Source organism: Musa acuminata, chromosome BXJ3-4, assembly GCF_036884655.1.
Source record: "Musa acuminata AAA Group cultivar baxijiao chromosome BXJ3-4, Cavendish_Baxijiao_AAA, whole genome shotgun sequence".
In the NCBI taxonomy this organism is placed as follows: domain Eukaryota; kingdom Viridiplantae; phylum Streptophyta; class Magnoliopsida; order Zingiberales; family Musaceae; genus Musa; species Musa acuminata.
The window spans coordinates 33,735,469-33,741,468 of NC_088352.1; positions in this window are offsets into that span (position 1 = coordinate 33,735,469).

A 6,000-nucleotide genomic window follows, 5' to 3' on the forward strand; every position below is an offset into this window, starting at 1 on the left:
TTCCTTTGATACACCTCATTCATATTGTTTTTTAATTTAATTGCTTATTACACTTACTCATATTATAAGTTAAGTATATTTACAATATCGGTTTCATCAAACGAATTTTCAAAGCAAAGTTTTATCCAAAATCAATAATTCACACCCCCCCCTTTTAATATAGTTGAGTATTAACGAAGACGTGAAAAAATTATAATACCCTAATGATTTAAGTCCCTAATGATTTAAGTCAAATAAAATTAATAAACTAATTAGCTCATTGAGTTCGAGTTGACATATTTCCTAAAATAATAGTTATAAAAATATTTCATTAATTATCTTCTTATCCATCAATAGTTATGAAAATATGAATATATTCTATGCATATTGTGATTGACATGACAAATGGATAAGAAAGAGATATATAAATTTAACGGTTATGAAAATATTTTATAAAATAAAAAAATTTGAAGAATATTTCCTATACAGATTGTGGTTGGCATTACTAAAAGAAAGAATAGGGAAGAGATGGATAAAGTTGACCTTGAAGACCATACCCACTCTCACTTTTAGAATTAAAAAAAAATATGTAGAGAATATATATTTTTAATAGAGATTATGATTGACATAATGTATTTGTCCATTCGAACTCCACATAAAGACGAAGAATATGAGAAAATAAAAAAAAAATTATAATTTTGAGTTTAGGCATATTAATTTATCTGGTTACTTACAAATTAGGCCACAGTTATTCTCAAAGCATCATCTGTTAGGTGAGTGAGATGGGCATAAACCTAAGACCGTCATCGAAGCCAGTACGACCACAGAGCCTATATGTATGGCGGACATGATAACACCACCATGAAAGATTGCCAACAAGTCTTAACAACAATTGATTTCACGGAAAAGGAATACATGGTGCTCGCTTATTGAAACCCATCTATCATGACATCGGACGTGTTATCAGAAAGCTAGATTGAAGAGAGATGGGAGTCCCTATGGATGTCGCCTCAATATAGAAACTCAACCACTTCCTTCAGGCTTTAGGCATCGGAAAACTAGTGATCAATTCTTAGGGAAGAGGGATTCGCACAATATAAGCTAAATCTTAATGGTTTCATGAGGGTTCTCACTAACCTAGCTTGCTTGTTATAGCACTTCTGTGGCTGATCAGGGAAGAAAATTGAAGGCATGGATGAATGAGCTCTGATACAGACCACAAAAAAGAATGATAAATGAATGCAGATGCTGAGAGGTGTAAAGTAAGTTTACCCCTTCTGATATTTGTCCTTCAAGTTGAAAGCAAGGAAGCAATTCAATTAAAAACGCAGGCTGCTGGCAATGTAGGAAAACTTGTCACTGCAACAGTTCTGATAGAATGCATTGTGTTACTGATTAGATGTAATCAGCCAGGAGGAAAACTCTCCGAGAAATCCTGAGTCTATCGAAGCTGTTTGCCCACCATGTAGAGACCGAGGCATATGATGTTCTTTTTTGGTCGATGGACTTGGAAGTGCAGGAGGAGTGAGTGATCATGTTGAACTCGTCAGAAGCACTTCCACAGTTGCATCCGTCAAAGATGACTCTCCAGAAGGCCAACAAGTCGTGAATCTGCTCCATGAATTAAATGGAACAAAGGCAGCCATTGATTTCTTCCATCGAATGCCATGGACAGTCACATGAAACAATACTGCAGTGACTAATCAAGCAGGCAGAAACTTGTCATCATGTAATAAATTCACGAGAATAAATGGTCGTTGCAGTCAAAATACAGTATGTGACTACATCGAGATATGTTTACGCAGCGGTTCAGGTGGGATGCGGTTGACCAAGTCCATGGAAATGACACCACGTTGAACAATATGGGACAAGCAAGATAGCATAAACAAAGCGCTGTACAGATGCGACTTTGTTGACTGAGTAAAGTCTGGTCAACTGTCAGAAATGGAGGGAATTGTAACCTGAAACGGTGAGACGACGCTTTGAATCATATGCCTTCGGAACTCAAACTCGTTTGTGACAAGTATTCGCATACAAATATTTTACGCGTTCTTGAAGTGAAGCATCAGGACACGCATTAAACTCTGTCGGGAAATTGAACTCCGGCAGCACAAAGATTTCGTTAGGTTGAATAAGTCAATGGATACAATCAAAGTCTAAATCAGCTATATTATTTTTCGGATAAAAGTTTTCATTAAGACAAGTGATATCATTAAAAATCAGTGTAAAATCAAAAACAAATAATTTCTATTACTTATAAAGTTAAAATACTAACTATAAAAGTTAAAATAATAAAATAAAAGTATAATAAAATATTTATAGGTGTATAAGGACGTAGGTTGTTCCTAGATAACAAGCAATAAGCTTTGAGGTCATCTCATAATAGTTGGATGAATTTTTGAGATAGAATTTTAACTATAATAGTGAGACTTCTTGGCCAACTTTTGCTTTTTATTCTTTTTATTATTGTTAAATATTTCTTTGAAAGCTATTAAGGCCAATAATAACTTAAAAAGATTCTCTGTAATAATGTGGCTATAGGTAGCAAGGAGAGCTATGGAACTTGCAAACCTCATCATCTCTTTCTCTTCTATCTTTTCAGCTTAAGACTGATTAGCTTCTTAAGAAAAGGTATGACTTGATTACTTTTAAGTGGGATTTATAGGATTGATGGCATCCAAAACATAATTTAATTAATAATTCTCTTTACTTTCTTGCAATCATAAGTCTTATTGGGGGTTGCCCTAATCCTAGTCTTACGAGGATTAAGATTGAGCTAACTTATCGATGCTTTCTTCTTTTATAGCCAAGGGGTAGGGTCCTAATTAGATTAGGACTTAGAGCTAACTTGAATATAGTCTTTGGATTCTAGCAAGATCAAATTGGAGTTTGGCTCGAACTCTACTAAATTATCCCTTGTTATGACTTTTCTAATTAAGCGATTCACGTCCCATTGAATCTTGCTTTGAGATTTCTTCTCTTTATCTATAGTTTAGAGTTTTTGTTTTCATCCATCGATATGGTTAGTGTCGTTGTGCTTGGCCATGCTATCTATATACGTTGTTTGATGAGATTTTTCTTATTGCTAATCTCCGTCGACTCAAGGGTTGTCTTTCTCTTTTTGGGGCTTTGAGGTTGTTATTATCTTTTTTGATTTCTTCTCTTTTCTCACGGTGGAAGTAGACTTTGATTTTTTATATCGAGAGATTCATAAGGTTTTGGCAAATATTTACTATTCTCTTTACTTAGCCATCATATGTTATGTCTTCTATGGAATCAATTGGATCTTATATGATAAGGAATTTCTTTCCATCATTTTATAGTTGGTGCTTTTTGGGTAAAAAAAAAGCAGACTACATCTCGATCATAAAAGCTGGTGCTCTCAAGGATGACTTATATGCTAAGTGGGACCATCTTGCATGTCACTTCATTAACGAATCCTTTGGGATAGTGAAGCATATATTACATGTTGGTTGATCTTCATCTTCACATTATGGTAAAGCTATCTAAGAAGATATAGGTAATATTTACATTTCAAAGTGTTTACATTCCTTGCATTGAGTTAGCTATTATAATTTGTCTCCTCAATGCCATTAAGTTTCTAGAATACAAGAAGTTTTGCCCAAAAAAATAAAATTTTACCCTAACTTGGAGCAAGTCTCCGATAGTTTTGGTCACTGCTAGAATTGTATAATCTTCTTTATCATTTTTATCGCCTACTCCTCTATGTAGAAAAGATACAACACTATATGCTACCTACTCAGTTCCTTGGTCAAACACTTCTACATCGATCCGAAATCTCTTATTTTTGGCTATCTTGATGATAAGCTTATCGACACTGGTCTTATGAAGTTTTCTAGCTTGAGCCCTTTTATCTTGTCTTAGTACTTAAAGTTTTCCTTTTGTATTCTCCACCTTCTTAGCCCCCTTTCATGACCATGTACTTTCCCTTCATGAGAGGAATGATCAATAACTCAATAGAAGTCTCACCTTTATGGTACCATGATGTTGTCATACCCATGACCCTACTAATTGTTGTCTTGAATTGTATCCCTTTCTTCGTGATTGATAGATATACCTCTACAGTATTGTAGTACTCCTCCGAGTCCATCTTTATCTTGATCGTCGCTTAGTTTTGGATAACTAAATCCCTCTATACTCATCATCACTTCCTTACCTCTTTTGACCACTTATTTCAATACATATATATATATATATATATATATATATATATATATATATATATATATATATATATATATATATTCTTTGAGCAGTTCTCCTTGGTTAATAGAAAAATAGACTATAACCACCATGTTGTAGGGCTCACATTGATCCAATTCTCCTTGATAGCAACATTCATATAATTTATCTTATCTTCTGATTTGTTGGGATCCTTTAAACGAATATGAGCTATAGAGTAGTTCAATTCTTTGATCGCTCTAATCATACCTCTGTATGACCAAGCCTTCCCATGGGATTCATTAGTATTTAGATTTAGAATCTCCCTTGATGGTACATATCCTTCACATGTTGATGATCAAGGATTTCATCCAATGTAAAATTTGGTACATACATAGAAGACCCGCTTTTATAGTACCATGATATTCACTCGTTGAATATATAGCTCTTCTTGCTATTGTATTGTTCATTGAGGTGGAGTGCTTAATAGCACCTGATCATACCTTTGTATGATCAAGCCCGTCATGAGATTTCTCTCGTAGGTGTCACATTACGTTGAACTATTTTATCATGATCTGTTGTACTATATCTCTTCTAGTGATATCTCTATTGCACTATGATCTTTGAGATGAACTTGGATTATGATATCTTTATATGTAGCCTTTGCTAGCATATCGTAGAGCCTCTGCCACCTTTGATTGTGTTCGCTCCTTTGACAATTGACTTTTGTCTATTTGCTCTTGGGTCACACATGGACAAAACATAGCTCTAGGATAATCCATCGCTTAGTAGCTCTCGAAGTCCACCGACTTTATTAAAATTAGTGTGCTATTGTCTAGATCTTAAGCCCCTACTCCCAACATAATCTTCGCTACCCATAACTTCCTTTATAATAATTCAAATTACAATACTGTGGTATATTCTTCAAGAGTACCCATCTTCATAGTCTCTTACCCTATGTTAAGGCTTTGTGATCCCAGTTTTGCCTCCACAAGTTATGTTACTTTAGTCTCTCCATCAAACGTGATAAAATGCATATGCCTCAAGGCTCCCTTCAATTTTGATACTATATAAGATGAGTTCGCTCAATCATAACGATAGACCTATTAAACAACATGATCTCGCTTTTACTTTTGTAAGAGTTCATGTCTTTAACTTTTGTATAAGAAAAGCTTTGCACCTCTGCTCTATGTTCTATCTTCTATGTTGACTCCCTTCACGTGACTTGAGCATTTCACCAAGTTATTCCACTCCTTAGTTTACAATGAGTTGATGGTGGCCCTCGTGCCTACCATTTTACATGTTAGCCCTTCGTAAGTCTAATCTTCACATTAGCTCTAAGTATGTATTTGTTTGGTGTTGTATAGGGTCACTCCCCCACTTGATCTCACAATATGTCCATCAATGCATTATCTCATGTGAGATCATACGATGACTCTTCACTGCTTGCTCGGTCCATTGAGTTTTAGGAGTTATTATCTTGACATGACCCCCTCAATATGTGCAGTTTATTATAAATGATTCTCCCTTTATAGAATCGAATTTTATCCCTCTTAGATATCTGATGGATCAACTTTTCTATTCATATCATTTCCTTTAGAAATGATGGAGATCACTATCCCCTTAGATTACTCTATCTTATTGAATAAACTATGCATTCTTTGTCACCATGAACATACTTACTAGATTATGACTCTTCACTAATAAAACCTTTATTGCACTCCTTAAGGCTTAGCAACATATTAAACCTATTGTATACTTCAGTCTCGTATGGGTGTATTCTTTCCATACTAAAAAGAAAGATTCTATGCTTCACAGTATTGAGTTTCAGTCACCTTG